We start from the raw sequence: 15089 nt of genomic DNA on the forward strand, positions 1-15089 counted from the left end.
CTCTGTGTGTCATTTTTATGTTTTTCTTCTGGCTGCTTTTAAGATTCTTTTAATGTCCACTTTTAAAGCAATTTGATTTTGATGTGCCTTGGTATAATTTCTTTCTTTGTTTGTTTTTTTTTGTGTGTGTGTTCAAGATTTATTGTTCTTTTCGGGCTCTATGGCTCTACTGTTTCTACTTAATTTTTAAGAATGTCGGCTATCTCCTGTTCACGTATGTTTACCCTGACTCCCCTCTCCCCATCATGGGAGATCTGCATTACTTGTAATTTGGGTTTGTTTGAAATGTTGCTGCAGCTCTCCACCGCTCACAGTTTCATCTGTCTCTGGCTTTCATCTTGACTAGTGTCTGTGGCTGTATTCTCTGTAACTAATCATCTCTCTTTGGTGCTCTGAGAGTCAGCTCAGAGTCTGCAGCAGCCTGTGTTTTACATTTTCACTCCTGTGCTAGTCTCTGCTCTACCAGTTTGATTAGGCAGTTCAAAACATTTTCCCCATGGATGTACTTAATATGAAGTGGTTCTCCTCTTTCATTGTTCTGAAAAACTGACAGCATCTATATTTTTTACAAGGAGGTGTTTCCTTGTAAAACATTCATTTTAGTCTTTTGAAATTTATACAAAATAATTGTAAATAATTATAGGTGGTGGTGAGATGTTTCTTTCTTTCTTTCTTTTTTTTTTTTTTTCGAGACAGGGTTTTTCTGTATAGCCCTGGCTGTCCTGGAACTCACTCTGTAGACCAGGCTGGCCTCGAACTCAGAAATCCACCTGCCTCTGCCTCCCAAGTGCTGGGATTAAAGGCGTGTGCCACCACGCCCGGCGAGATGTTTCAATGCATGCACACAATAACAATTTTCTTCTTATCATTCCTTTATATTTAAATCCTTCTAGGCCCCTCAATCCTAGTTCTCTATAAAATACATAAAATGATATTCTGACCTACTGTGACCATAGTCTGCTGGAAGACAGACACTAGAATGTCATCCTGAGGGCTGGTTTGGTATTTGTTATCTCCCCTCTTCTTCACATTTTTTTTTGTTGTTGTTGTTTTTAAATTCTGCAACCAGTTTTCATTCCTTCTGTATTGAGACCATAATTTTACCTTCCAATTATGAGAAAACTACATCATCTTTGCTTTTTAGTATTATTTCTATTTTTAAACATAATATTTTTATAGTTCCAACCATTTTGCTATGACAGGATTTCAGTCTTCCTCATTGCTGAAGAATATATCATCTTTTCAAAATTGAGCTTCATGACAGGCAAACTCACATGTCCTTTTTGCCAGTGCAAATAAACATGGGGAGCAGGTAAGGCTGTCATATGGGGGTGGGGGTTGGTGGGTCCCTGTCTTCTTTGGATTTATTCTCAGAGATGAGACAGCTGGATGGACAGTATATCAAATTTAGTTTTAAGGACACTTCATAATACAAACTGTCTGATTTATTTATTTTGATGCTCTCTTGTTCTTTTTCTCCTTCAAAGTATGGACAGAGGGCAACCATTAGCCTTAGAGTAATTTTATTTTATGTATATGAATGCATTGTCACTGTCTTCAGACACATCAGAAGAGGGCATTGGATCCCATTACAGATGATTGTGAGCCATCGTGTGGTTCTTGGGAATTGAACTCAGGACCTCTGAAAGAGCAGCCAGTGTTTTTAACCTCTGAGCCATCTCTCCAGCCCTGTCTTAAAGTAATTTTGCTTCACTGTCTAGGTGTCTCTGTGATGTTCTATGATGTGTGAAGCTTTTCTAGCCTGACTAGTAGAAATATTAAGCCACAACCATCCCTGTTGTTTGAATAGGGGGCTGCTCTTTTTAGTGGCTTCCTTTTCTTCTTTTTTTCTTTCTTTTCTTTCTTTTTTTTTTTTTTTACTTCAGTTGGTCTCCTCATGAGAACATGCTCAAGAGTTTTAAAATTAATAATAATAGTAATATAGTATATAGTAATTTTTCTTAAGTATAATGTCAATGATTATATTTAGTCTTTGCAGCTCTCTCTCTCTCTCTCTCTCTCTCTCTCTCTCTCTCTCTCCCTCCCTCCCTCCCTCCCTCTCTCTCATAGACTGACCCACATTGAGTTGAATTTTCTCATATACAACATAAAACTGAAATATGGCACTTTCTTAGATTCCACCATGTCTGTTTATTGTAATCAATATTCTGATATAATCAAAAGCACAACACTGATTATATTCTAGTGACAGGTGAAAAATAATATGTGTCCTTTGGATCTATTTGCTTTTGACTTACAGGAACTGACAGAGGTTCTTGTAAATCAAAAGTAGTAAGAAGAAAATAGGAGAGAGAAGTTCGTGGATTTTAATCTCATTGTGGGATTTCTCTGTTTATTCAGTTGTGGAGTTCATCATCCCAACTTACGTGCAACAAATTCAAAGAAACTTTAGAGAGTAGTTGACTAATGAATAAGAGATTACTTAATTTCTTTTTAATAGTTCTGAGAAAACAACTGTACCCTGAGCCAATTATTAATATTGACTTCTCCAATTTACAATCAATAAGCTAGTTTGTACACGTGTAAAAAAGCTTATATATTTTTATTCCACTCAATAAAACCATATAAATTATAGTCATTGACATCATATTAAGAAAAATTACTTTATACTATAGTCAATAAGAAGGTCACCATTTTCTTCTTTTCATTATTATTATTACTACTAATTTTAAAACTCTTTAAACTCTTCAGTGTCAGAAAAAAGAAAAAAAAAAACTATGCAGCTATACCACGACAGACTTCATCTGTGGAGGTTTTGTCTTTTACTGTGTATTGTAATGCTAGGTACTGCCCCCAAGAAGCAAGTCTGCATGTAGATCCAAGTGACCTTTCTCCAAGTTAGTTTTGATTGGTGAATAAAGATGTAGACAGATAGTTGCTGAGCAGAAGAGACATAAGCAGGGTTTAGTGTTCCTGGGCTTAGGGGGCCAGAGGAGAACCACAAGGAGAGAAGGTGAGGAGGAGGGAGAAGCCACCATGGGTTAGGTGAGTCATGAAACTATGGTCCTGAGGGCTGGCCAATTGGAGTTAACATCAGCCCAGATAAAGCATAGTAAGTAGTAACTCAGGGTTATAGATAGAAAAGTAGATTCTAATAACGTAGAGGACAGATATCTGTCCAGATCTTATGTTGTTTAAGGTGTATTGTAAATACTGAAAGTTGTGTGTGCATTTTATTTGGGAACTGAATTTTTAAGGCAGGGTAGAAACACTGGGTTAGGATTAAATAATTTTGACCAAATGTTGGCACCTGAATGCATGGTAATATGTGAAAGCTGGACCCAAGAGCTTCCTGTCCACCTTGCAGACAGCTCCACCAAAGAGAGTTCTTCTCCTCCCCACCCTGAAACTTGTCAGCTACCTACATAATCTTGAGCAGATTGTGGGTCATGACTTTCTGAACTTCCTTTACCTTTAAAGCCCTCCTAGCTTCATGAGTTTTATAAGCCTTCTCCTTCCTTCTAGAAGAGAATGCTCCAAATGCTACCAACAAGATGAATTCCAACTAACACTTCATATGTGTAGGATGCTTTATATAGGCTCTCCCAATTAGTTCTCAAGAAGACAAGTAAGATAAACCTGATTATCTCTGTTTTACAAACAAAGAAATCAATGGTAATGGTGTTAGCTGCATTATACTAAGTTGCAGAGCTTGGAGAACTAAGAACAATAGTTCCAGAATCAGTAAATAAATATTGCTTTTATTTAGCATCATTCAATGACTTTTAGAAGGCATCACACCTTGGACCCAAGATAAGTACGTTTTAAATTATGCATTTATGTAAATGTTTTAAATATGTATTGTCCAATAAAATGATGACTATAATTAATGGAAATATATTAAATTGTGTTATTTCAAACTCAGAGAACGTTTCAAATATTATTATCAAATCCTCTTCCAAAAACAATGAAACAAATAAAAAAAACTATACTTAATAAGTGGCCCTTTCTAATCCATTTTTACACATTTCCTCCTAGAAATACTGGTAACAAATGAATCTATGTAGGAATTATACTAAACTAGCTGTAGCTTTTCCAGTGTGACTATTAAACTTCCCCTCCCAAATCTTGAATGAAATTTGTCAGGATTCTCTTACAGAAGCTGATGAAAAGTGTTGGGAGCTATTAAGACAAATCTATTGTCTTGGTCTCCGAATTGGGCCTCTCTCCCCCTAGAAGAAAAGGGGGTCAAAAGCGGGCCACCGACGAACCGTTCCGAGAACAACCACAGAATGTTCCAGCCCTAAGTCAGCACCAGATGTCCTGATCACAAGATGTACCCTGATACCACCAAGTTCCTGCTTCCCCATGTAGTTGCCAAAAGAAAAATTTCCGCTGCCCCATCCCTCCTGCTGAGAAGTACTTCCCCTTTTGCTTGTGCATTTAAGCCTTGAGCCTTGCTGAATACAGTGACACCTTGATGCTACTCAGACTGCTTCCCGTGTCATTCCTGCACTTGGTGTCCGTCTTTCTCTCCCCCCATTTGGTTCTTAGGAGAAGGTCCCCTGGAGACCCTCGAATAACTAGACCTGCTGGACGGATCAGAAAAGAGAACAGGAAGCATAATTAATGACATAAAAGGATCAGTATATTTTAAACATGAAACAGCATTTTAGTGTGATACCAAAAGCTAGAAAGTTAGAAATTCTAAGTCCCTCATTCATTGAATACATTTGTTGAAGCTAATGCTTTGAAGAAATATCTGTAATGTCTCCCAGAGAGGATCCCCTCTTTCCATGCTCCACTTTTGAGAGCAATACTTTTGCTGCAGACACTGGCAGTGTCTTTTAACTGCTTCTTTATGTCTTGTGGTAGCTTCCCTGACTGCTCTCTCAAGGCTCCTTCCAGCATTTGTCTATTATTCTGGGGCTGAGCGCAAGCTCACGGTGTCCCTGAAGTTGTCTTCAATCATTTAGCAGCACTTGGGATGGTTTCTTTTCATCACTTTATAAATGAGCTAACAAGAGTGGGAAGGGAAAAAATAGGCCTAGTAAAAAATGCATTTCCTTTCCTACAGAGATCTAAATTCCATCAAATATTTCTCACTTTGTCATGAACCACTTGCGCCAGATTGTGCTATATAATATTTTATTCATATAATCCATTAGATTTCCCTTAGTCTTTATATTTTCTGTGTATTTTTAGATGAATCCTGCTAGTTTTTATTTTTTGTCTGTCTCTTGTGCGCTGTATTCATTTTCGCCTTTCATTACTAGTTAATTTTAAAATGCAATTAGAGGGAATTCCGCTGAGGATGGCAGGCAATAGCTGACTCCTTTGTGTTCAATCCTGGGGAAGATGGGAGAACATGGAAGTGCGCATCAAAACAGAATGCTTAGTGCTGAAAAAACTAGAAGTTTGTAGAACAGAGGATCGAGAGAATCTCTAGGAAAATTATTGGATATTTTAAAATTTGTTAATTATTGCTTTTGAAAGGCTAATACCATTATTTCCCTACATTTGTCTTTGGAGTTTTTAGTGATAATGATTAACCCAGTTAAAGGCAAGGGTTTTTGTTTGTTTGTTTGTTTTTGCTTTTGTTTTATATCTGGGGACTTTTTAAAAAATAGAAATACTTTCACTCTCATAACCCCGGGAGTGTTTCCATTTAACACTCAGGAGACCAAACACTTCACGTCATCACATGGGCAGCAGGGTAGACCTGGCTTTGGTTATGTGTGTGTGGGGAGGGCTGTTGGTGAGCTGGCCCCAAAAGCAAAAGAGTGTGAGAGTTGGCAGGCTGACCAGCTCAGATATCTCTCAGGCTCACACCTAATGCTTCCCATTGTCCCAGCCCAACGTCTTCCCCATCAATGAATGGCTACAGTGCATGAAAAGTCCACTTTTATAGACCTAAAACTACAGGATCATCAGGGCAACAAGATATTCCAGAAGGAGTTCAAGCAAGGGTCCAGTATTCATATGTAGAAGCCAGAGGCCTTGTACTAGATCAACGAATCACTGTAACGGACATCTGCAAGCATAGAAATGTGGACAAACCCGAATAGTGTGGGACACACACTAACACATTATAGCTTCCACAATGAGGTTTTTTCCCAATTGGAGGAAAGATGCAAGAGTAGAGGGTGAATGTATTTAATTATTTTAATCTGTATTTAAGGGCTAGTATTAAATTACATATGAATACATAGGACATGCTACAAAGTCCAAAAAGATGAAAACACATATCTTAAAGTGTTCCAAAAGGATGAAAACATAGCCATTTGGATTCTTGGGGCTATTCCGGCATGTAAAGTTATAGCAATTTCTTACAACACCATGACAAATTTATGAAATGAAATTATAGAAATGAGAAATGAAAGAGGTAATTGTAAAAGCATGTAGATCTTTATAAACAGACAAAAGAAAACTGTGGATGGCATTATTAGTGATAAAATGACTAAATTCAGATGTGCTTTGATCCCTAAAAGCCAATCAGATGTTGTCTTAAAAAGGTGGATGGGACTGGCTAAATGGCTCAGTGGGCAATACTTTTGCTGATTAGAGTTTGACTACTGGAAACTGTGTAAGGTTGTGTGGCGGTTGAATTGGCCCCCATAGGGCCATAGGGAATAGCAGTATTAGAAAGTGTGGCCTTGTTGGAATAGGTGTGACTTTGTTGGAGGAACTGTGTCACTGTGGAGGTAGGCTTTGAGGTTTCATACGTGCTCAAGCTAGGCCTTGTACACCAGGCTCCTTCTGCTATCTGAGAATCAAGAGGTAGAACTCTCAGCTCCTCCAGCACCATGTCTGCCTGCACACTGCCATGCTTCTCACCATACTGGCAATGGCCTAAACTTCTCAAACAGTCATCCAGCCCCCATTAAATATTTTCCTTTATAAGAGTTGGCATAGTCATGGGGTCTCTTCACAGCAATAAAGTCCTAATCAAGACAGGCTGGAAGGAGAGAGTTAATGTTTGTCCTCTGACCTTCACAAATGTGATGTGTGTGTGTGTGTGTGTGTGTATGAACACACACACATACATACACACTAATGATAACCAAAGAAAGGAAAGAACACAGTCACTAGCAGCCACAGTTCTTGGCTTCTCAGTTCTTGATGAAGATGTATGGTATCTCTGGTCTGAATTTATGAGAAGAAAATGGAAGTGACAAGATAAGTGGAGGCCATTTTTAGCTACAAATAGAATAACTGCTCTAGTAAAGAGAAAAGTGTTAGGGTGTCACAAGGTGTTACCACTAGTTCCAATTTAACCATAAGGCTCACCACTGTGGGGGAAGTACTGCAACCTTGCAAGCATAATCAAGACAGTACACTCTGCAGTCATATCTGAGTGTAATAAAACACAAACATGGTTATATGTGATCATCAGATATTGATCATTTCACCTGTGTCTCCACTCTTCCATCCGTGGGTAATATGAGTCTTTTTTTTTTTTTAATTAGACACTTCCTCTATTTTGCAAAATAGAATTAGCAATACAGGGCAGATCCACATCAATACAAATGACAAGGGAGTCTAGATTCCTTTTAGTTACTGGCAGGTGTCACATGTTTCAATCCTGAACAAAATACCAGTTTACAGACTAAATTCAAACATGACAATAAAATGCATTCCATTTTCCAAGTTGCTGGTAATAAATATTTACATTTTAAAAATTTGCTTTTTTAAAAAGACACAGCATGCTTTAGTACACAGAATATGGGGAAAATCATGTTGCAGGATTATCACCAGGTAATATAATAAAATGGCCTTTTGTATTCAGGAGTGCCTTCCTCAGGGGCACTGACATGATCTACTTCTGGGTGATGATGTTCAAGTATGCTCCTCAAGACACTGTATCTACTGTATCTAGTAAGAAGCAGTGCTCTCTAACATCTGAGTCTTTAATATCTTCTATACCTACCACCACCACCTCTTCCTCCATACGGATATCCATAACCTCTCCCACCATAACCCCCTCTCCCGCCATAGCTCCCTCTTCCACCATAATCTCCCCTCCCACCATGATCTCTTCTGCCTTGGAAACCTTCTCGGCCACCCCTCCCCACCACTTCCTCCTCACCCTCCTCCACTTCTTCCTCCACCCCCTCCCCACCCTCTCCCACCCCCACTACCTCCTCTACCATCACCTGCACCACCCAACCACCCCTCCCTCCGCCTTCTTGTCTCTCCTGCCAAGGGGGCATTTCAGGGGTTGGCAGTTCAATTTCTTTCGGCCTTCCTCCCCTGTCAGAAACCCGTCCCATAAGCACCTGATTAATGGCGCATGACATCTTCTCCCGGCTGATACCGCTGCTTATCCTGATGATGTTAGACAGATCTTCACAGGGCCGCAAGCAGATGTGCCAATGTGACTGTTGTCTTGGCGACAAAGCATAACATTTGGGCTGGTAAATTCTTGCGATGTTATCTGTTATTGCCTTTGCTCTATCGGACCATCCAAAGGACTGCACTGTCACATCCAATCGTTTCATTAACATCCGCTGGCGGCACTCCTATTCACAGGAAAGAGCATCATTAATTCTTTCCAGTTTTTCTGCCTGTTCAGAACTTAAATAACCTTTAGCAATGGTTTTCCCACATGGTTTTCCTGGACTTTAGAGAGAATATCCTTCACCTTTGATTCCACTTGGCACAGCAGAAGTGGAATGTCTAAAGTGTTAGATTTGGGGACCCTGAGGGCCTCTCATACAGCTTGAACTTCTTGGCAAATTTCACTATTTTTATTTAACTGAGAATTTTTATGTTTTTTTCTTCTGTAATATTTGTAAAGTTTGAAATTCTGTACTTAAAAACAACAGAAGTTTCAAGCAGTCATCTTTCTTTATGAGGTACTTTTTAACTCTCCTGATAAGAGTACTGAGTATGGACAGGCCATCTCTTTTAAAAACCCACTTATGTCAAGCTGGAAGCTCTCTAGGTCATCTCTCCCAGCTGAAGTGATGCTTTCTTCCAGGTTGCATAAGGACTTTCTCTGAGAGCCTAACCAAATGCAGAGCTCTGAAAACTCAGGTGAAGACAGTCCACCCTCTGCTGCTGTCTGTTCCTCCAACAGTGGACTCTTATACCCCAGCGCTTCCAGGGTGTCCAGAACGTCCCCCTCCATGCTAGTTCCTGAGCTTTGGCCCTCTCTTGGTCGCTTGGTCCAAAGCTGTTTGTTCCATGAGTCTTTATAGGTTATTGTGAATAGGACAAGAATACACCCATGCATGGCTCTTTGAGAAGACTGGTAGATAGGAAACACTTCATTTTCATCTTTAACAATTATTTGAAAGAGATCCCACACATGCTACTTACTGCAATTTCAGCTCAGTTTTCTTATTAAGCAGCTTTCTATTCTAAGGTATCCAGAAACACCTTGTTAATGAATTATTTTCATGGATGCTATCTACACTTCAAACTGTGTCAGAAGCGGGTGGGTGGAACATACATTGAAGTCATCTAGGAGGCCTAATTCATCTTGAGGTATTAATAGCACCTCATTTTGTTTGGGTTGAGAAAAAACAGTTGAATCAAGGGACAAAGACCTCTTGTCTAGTTACTTCTGACTCTCTGCTTGGCTTAGAATAAATAATAGCATTTAAGTGTGCAGTATGACTATAGTCATAGCCGTTCATACAGCACTTTATCCTGAGACAACCTCAACTAGTTATCAACAATAATAAGTGTTTGAAAGCATTGTTTTTCAACATTGCACTAGTATAAATCTTTAAAAATTCTTTATAAAGCAAATGTTGAGGGTAAAGAGGAATGAGTAAGCAGGTGAGAGTACTTACAGCTCTACCAGAGGACCAGGATTCTGCTCCCAGCATCTACACTGCAGCTCACAAATATCAGAAAAATCTGATAGCATCTTTTGGTCTTGACAGCATCAGGAACACATATGGTATACAAACATGCATGCTAGCAAAACATCCATACACTTAAAATAAAAAGTAAATAAATTGCTTCCAAACTTTGCAGTATATTTTTACTAATTGTGGAAATTGAACTGGGACATCTTTTCCATGAAAATTTTGCCATCAACAATTTGCTTTTGGGTAAAGCTGATAATTTTGCACTAGTTCACCTACCCATTTCTTTAGTTTTGTGCTCTCTCCTCTCTCCCTCTCCTGTCCCTTCCCTCCTCCTCCTTTCACTCCTCTTCCTCCTCTCCCTGTCCCTCCTTGTCTTCTCCTTCTCCCTTCTCATCGCCCATATTCTTTCACAGTGGATGTACACTATGGGTCAGGGACTATGTACCCCACGTTTTATTTTATTAAATATCTTCAACTGTCACAAGGCCTAATCTTCACAAGGGAGCAAGAAGTAAACAAGTCATAAATATAATATGGGCATAAGAAAATAAGCCAGAACTTGTATTTTAGATTTAAATTGTGTTGTGAATAACAAAGAAGTTTTGGATTTTCTTCAAAGATTAAAAGAGGCAACATGTTTTTACAGAAAGCAAAACAGGGACTCAGGGTTTACAGATTGTAATCATGCTGGCTTCTCTGTGGTTTAAAGCCATAAAGCAAGAGACCATTAAATGTTGTTTTAAAAGGCTGAATAAGACTTGACATAGGCCATTGGCATTTGATGACTGGCACCCGCCTACTCTTAGTTTTGTTTCTCTCAGAAGAATGTACAGGAGGAACCTCACTGAATGGAATCCAGGCCAAGCAAACATATGGTAACAGATAGCTTTCAGATGAGGTAATTTTGAACTGAGATTTCTCAGAGAATTGCTTTTCCCTGAAGACTTTTTATAACAGGATCTTTAAATTCTAACCATAAAAAAAGCTGGAGAAAATGACCCTCTAAAAATCTAAGAATATGCTCAATTCTGTTCTCTGAAATTAATTCTGGGAAGATATCCATATTATTTTAGAATAGCAAACAGATTTCTCTGGTGGACTTGTGCCAGGTAAGAAGTAATGTAGACGTGATGTGCTCTGCTCTATTGTGGAAGCATGAAGCATCCCTCTGATGACTCAGGAGAAGAAAGCACAGCCCTCTCTCACCAGGCTGCAGAGAAACTATCCTGCTATTAGTTAGCATCACTGTCTGCAGATCCGTATGAGGTCAAGTGCGTTACCACTGCATATGATTAAAGTACATGGCTAGAATCTTATGTGGAAAATAAAACAAAGTGAAATAAATCACCATTATAGTATGCAAAACTATGCATGCTAAGCACTGTGTCACTGTAGCCAAAATCTCATATTAATATAAACATGTTGGCTGGATAAACAAATAAGACTTTGTAATGATGACTTAATGCTCTGTTAATTTAATAGTCAGGTATTAATATTAAAATAGATAGCCATGGCATTAACAGTAATAACCAATTGGTCCTTAAAAATAAGATAGCTGTGGCATTGACTTTATCATATTGCATGGAACAGCTTGCTTCCTTGATCACATTTAGTCTGTGAGATGGTACCATTATTATTTTTTTTTAACATTCAAAGAACCTGAAGTACAGCGAGGTTAAGCAATGACTTCAAAGTCACAGTTAAAATTTTGTGGATTTAAGGTCAGGTACATTTTATTTATTTATTTCCTTATTTATGTATTACTTTTGAGACATGGTATTACTATGTAGTTAGCCCTGGGTAGCCTGGAACTTGTTATGTACACCAGACTGATCTTGAACTCATAGAGATTTGTCTTTCTTTGTTTTCTGAGTACTGGGATTAAAGAACTACACAAGAGTAGAGCAATAATAATATCTTGGAGGAAGTAGCACACATATTATGCTTTCAAAAGCAGTCATGGTTTGATGAATTCCTGATATGTCCTCAATGAATGACTCCAGGGATGAAGATGTGTGGCAAACACTTTAAAATATTCAAAGGAAAAAGTAAAAAAACCTATAGCACTCAATGATAACAAGACTGTCTGTAGAAGGAAAATATAAATACATTCAAGTCTGTAACTGTAGCTTTGAGGAGTAAACAGCATTCCTGGAAAAGGAGGATCATGTTATAGGGAGCCCACCAGAGAAGACCATTCAGACACAGTTTACAATCAAGAGAAGTCTTTATTCTAGCTGGCTTGGATTACACTCAGATATTTGTGACTGAACTGAAGCATAAGCATTTCGAGCAAGGAGTTTTTAAAAGCAAAAACACCAGCCTGGAATCTGACTCTGCAGCTACAGGACAAGGTTTCCATAAGCAAGCAGATTAACAGCAGCTAAGATAAATTAGCTAGGGCATCTTGACCTTGGGTTGCAAAGATAGAGTTGGGTACTGATCAGTGTGATTGTCTATCAGGGAGATCAAACTCTAGTTAAATCTGAAAGGGGCTGAAAAATCAAGAATACAAGATGAAGGGAGGGACCTTTGCACTGCTGTGCCCTGGCATATTCCCCATGACTTTATGACCATGAGTCAAAATGTTGATTTATTCCATTGGGTGGCATTCAGGCATAGTTGATCCTAAGTATCAGTAGATAAGTTAGCCATGCACTTGTTTATGCAGGGTCCCAGTGTTACCTGATCAGAATAAGAATCAACAGTGTGACTAATGCTGACAGTAAGGTGGTCAGCTATGGGGACTAAGTGAACCCAGACTGATACCTTTTTTGGGGGGGGTCTCTGACCATAGGAGGTTCCCCAATTACCACTGATTAGTGTCATAGAAACAGCAAGAGTCTCCTAAGGTCATGCAAAATCCTCCCAGTTCAGTAGGTCTAGCCTCCTTCAGTTCAGTAGGATTCCCTAGCAGAGGGATTCAATTTAGTTCTGAAGCCTGGAAATAGATTTCTCCTAATGGCTTAGGTCTAAGACTATCTGGGAACTGAGTTCGATAAAGTTTTGTTTTTTAACAATCAAGGCTGAGGTGCCAAGGGCAATTTGTACTAACTATTCCTGTCCTAACTGGGATCAGGACCAGAACCAACACTTGTTTAAACTTTGTAAACATTAAGTCAAGGCCAATATGAGATCTTCTCTCTTTTCTGTTATAGGTAGTTATATAATGGGGGGTGGGGGTGGGAATCACACATCAGTATACACAAAGTAGGGATGTGACTTTCCAGTGAGTCAGAGGAGGAACATTTAGTGAAACAGTTTGTTCAAGCAAGCCAGTTATTTGAGAACATGATTCAAGTATCTAGTCATGGTAGGACAATTCACCATTGTCAGGGCATGAATAAAATTGTTCCTTAAGGCCTCTTTCTAGCCAATCTTCAACTTAATTTACTAACATCTGTTCTTGGAAGGGACATAAGAAAGTAGACAACCTTCAGAAAGATAGAGTTTGTTATACCCTGTTTTTCTGAATTCCCACGTTCAGGCTTGAGGCTGATGGGGATCGTGCATTCCAGGCAGTAAATCTGGTCAATCTTACCTTTTGAGTGGTCTGAGGTTCAACTGGTTGTCCATCTGGATTCAGTGTTTCCAGTGGGAAGAAACTTTCCTTGTATTCGTGAAAAAAAAATGCATTCCTAGGTGACATTATAGAGGCAAGATTCTGAAAGCCAGGAAGCTCTTAGAAACAAAGGCAGGAGCATACCTTCCCTCTGTCAGTCAGTTTCCTCTTCTGCCCTCTATTGGTAGACTCGACCATGGAGCCGGTTAACAGAGGAGAAAAAAAAAAAATAAGCTGCGGTCTAGGCTTCAGTATCAGAACACAGAAACAAAAGGTGAGTTTGTGGCTTTGTCTTAGTTATTTTGGGCTCCTGTGAGAAAATACCTTAGACTGGATAACTTGGTAACAGTAGAAAGTCACTGCACAATTCATTGGGATGAGAAGTTCAAGACTGAGGTGCCAGCAGATCTGATGTCTGGTGATAGCCCATTCTTCACTTCTTTTTATTTGTCTTCAGATGGCAGAAGGTGTTTTAAAGCTGTATCAGACCTGTTTGTATAAATATAATTTAAATCATGAATACTCCACTCTAGTGACCTAGTGGTCTTTCATAAGTCTTATATGTATATAAGGGTATATGTATATGTATATATATATGTCATATACAGTAGAATATTTGTTATTTGTCATTGTGTGACTAAAATACCCCATAAGAAACTACTTAAATGAGGTATGATTTCTTTGGTTTATAGTTCGAGGACACAGTGATACAGTGTGCGGTGGTCTTCTAACTCTATTAGATTCTTTAGGAAGCTGTGTAGAGAGAGAAGGTGGAAAGAGAGATTTGGTCTGACCTTAGGTTGGACCACTCTTCTTCACAACAGAGACACTTTTTTTTTTCAGCCACATTGCTGGTGGCCAACATGCCGATGGAAGGTGGGATGCAGATCCTTACAGGGGTGGAAATGACTTCCATGGTCTGCAAGGGAAGTGAAGCTGGGAAGTGTAGTCTTTCAGCAGAGAACTGTCTCTGAGGGTATTCCTAACTCTGAGAAAATATAGCAGTGCAGGGGAGGGATGTTTTTGTTGTTTACTGCTTGTCTTAGTTAGGGTTTCTATTCCTGCACAAACATCATGAACAAGAAGCAAGGAAGCAAGTTGGGGAGGAAAGGGTTTATTCAGCTTACACTTCCATACTGCTGTTCATCACCAAAGGAAGTCAGGACTGGAACTCAAACAAGTCAGAAAGCAGGAGCTGATGCAGAAGCCATGGAGGGATGTTCTTTACTGGCTTGCTTCTCCTGGCTTGCTCAGCCTGCTCTCTTATAGAACCAAGACTACAGCCCAGAGATGGTCCCACCCACAAGGGGCCTTTCCCCCTTGATCAATAATTGAGAAAATGCCTTACAGTTGGATCTCATGGAGGCATTTCCTCAACTGAAGCTCCTTTCTCTGTGATAACTCCAGCTGTGTCAAGTTGACACAAAACTACCCAGTACACTGCTGGGTCTTTGTCAGAGGGGATAGCTCTGAGTCCATTGAAGAGTCATCCTCTGCTTATGTAGCTGGGGAGTCTAAACTTGATTGGCTGCAATGGGCATTTGTTTGTCATCCTGCACTCCTGAGGAGGCTTTAAAAATTATTAGAGGGCTGGAAGCAGATGATTTGGTCACAGAATAAAACCGAGAGATTTCCTGAGAAGGTTGGGGGGTGGGGAGGATCATAGGCAGGAGAAACAGAGTGGGCTGGTGAGAGAAAGTCACAAAGTGTTGACTCAGGGCTGTTGCACCAAAATGAGCTAA

The 15089-nt window shown here is 39.4% G+C and overlaps 1 pseudogene; it reads right to left on the reverse strand.

Moving 5' to 3' along the window:
- Positions 1-7871: 7871 nt before the first annotated feature.
- On the reverse strand, positions 7872-13525 carry LOC110291920 (uncharacterized; annotated as a pseudogene).
- Positions 13526-15089: the final 1564 nt, after the last annotated feature.

This window comes from Mus caroli, unplaced genomic scaffold, assembly GCF_978045245.1.
Source record: "Mus caroli unplaced genomic scaffold, Mus_caroli_1 scaffold_3, whole genome shotgun sequence".
In the NCBI taxonomy this organism is placed as follows: domain Eukaryota; kingdom Metazoa; phylum Chordata; class Mammalia; order Rodentia; family Muridae; genus Mus; species Mus caroli.